Below are 1,662 nucleotides of genomic sequence, written 5' to 3'. Positions count from 1 at the left end.
TCCTTCCTTCCTTCCTTCCTTCCTTCCTTCCTTCCTTCCTTCCTTCCTTCCTCCTTCCTTCTCTTCTTCTCTCCTTCCTTCCCTCCCTCCCCACACCTCACTTCAAGAACCTAGGGTGCTGGCCCTTTGAGGCTTGCGGCTTCTGAATGGGAGGAGTTGGGGTGTCTTCAAGATGGGGAGTCTCAGAGCCTTCAGCTTCACTCCCATTGTTCAAGAAGGGACAGTGGCCCAAGGAAGGCTCATTTCAGGCTGCCTGCTCAGAGCTGTCTGCATATTTTGGCCAAGTGTCTGTTGCTGTATGCCTCATACCACCATGCTGGCCATCTCGAGGAGTCACCCCCAGTGTAGAAAAGCATCCTTGTCAGCTTTATGGCATTGGTGATATTTTTGCATGGGTTGAAAAGTAGCGCTAATGTCTTTGTCTTTGTCTTCCTGTTTCTCCCCTTTGTCCACCCATGTTCTGGGGGAGGACAGGACATCCCAAGCCTGGAAGCAACCAATGGGAAACTCAGCAGTGTCAGCCCAAAGGACCCTTTATGACGATGCTGCACAGCTAGGGCCAAAGGCCACTCTTTACTTTCTGCTTCCTTCCTGGGAGTCCCAGGGATCCTCTCTTCCCCAGCTCAGGGGACAACAGATCCTGGGGTGACACAGGGCATGCTTCAGACACTTTAAAGTCACTTTGTGTTTTCATAGCTAACCACTCAAACATTTGGCCCAGCCTACTACCCTTTATATCTGTGGTTCACCAGGATATTGATAGATATCTCCATCTGAAGACTTGGACATTTCTCTCTGTGGCTTGAGTCTTGACAAGGATATATGAACTGCAGATGTGGGCTGACATGTGTGCAGGCAGATAATATTTTTGGACCCAAGGACCTGCAGCGTTGATTTTGGGGGTAGGGTTGGGGGTGGGTTAGGGAGCAGGATCAGAACTGTGTAGCCCAAACTAGCCTCAAACTCATGGCCTTTCTCCTGTCTCAGCCTCCCAAATGTTAGCCGTTGTGGTTATAAGCATGAGCCACCACCACACCATGCCTGGTACTGTGGCTTTGTACCTGAATGTGGTTTCTTCGATGCTTCCTCCTGACCATATCCATTTTATGGTTACAGAACCAGCTTTTACAACATAGAGACTCTCGAGGCTAAGACAGGTAGGGGTGACCAGCCTAAGTCAATACATCAAGAGAAAGCTTTGTCCAATGTGATTTCACATTCTGTGAACACCTATGATTAAGATCAGGCCCAGGAGATCTTGATGCGGGTGGAACATGCATCCTTCAAAAGCCAGTGACTTGGTGGATGGGATGGGTAGCACCCACAGAACTTCTACTCTCCCACCCAAAACAGCAAAATAAAATGGGGACCAATGTTTTTAACGTTGCATATTTGTTTTGGGGGTAAATTTCTCCCCTTTCCTTCAACAACGGGCACTACCCTTGATTTATGGGGAGAAGAAAAACTGTTGGAACCACACCAATGATATTTTCATTTGTAATACTTGAAATTTATTTTTTTATTATTTTGATAGCAGATGTGCTATTTATTTATTTAATATGTATAAGGGAGCCTAAAACTAGAAAGCTGTCTAGATTGGGTTTAATTGTTCATTGGTTTGGGGCCTTTCAATGTGTGACTGATGACTTCTTCATGTTCTGT

The sequence above is a fragment of the Mus caroli genome, chromosome 2 (genome assembly GCF_900094665.2).
Source record: "Mus caroli chromosome 2, CAROLI_EIJ_v1.1, whole genome shotgun sequence".
NCBI classification, from domain to species: Eukaryota; Metazoa; Chordata; class Mammalia; order Rodentia; family Muridae; genus Mus; species Mus caroli.
The sequence above is the reverse complement of the archived record's forward strand: the minus strand, read 5'-3'. Positions refer to the sequence as shown.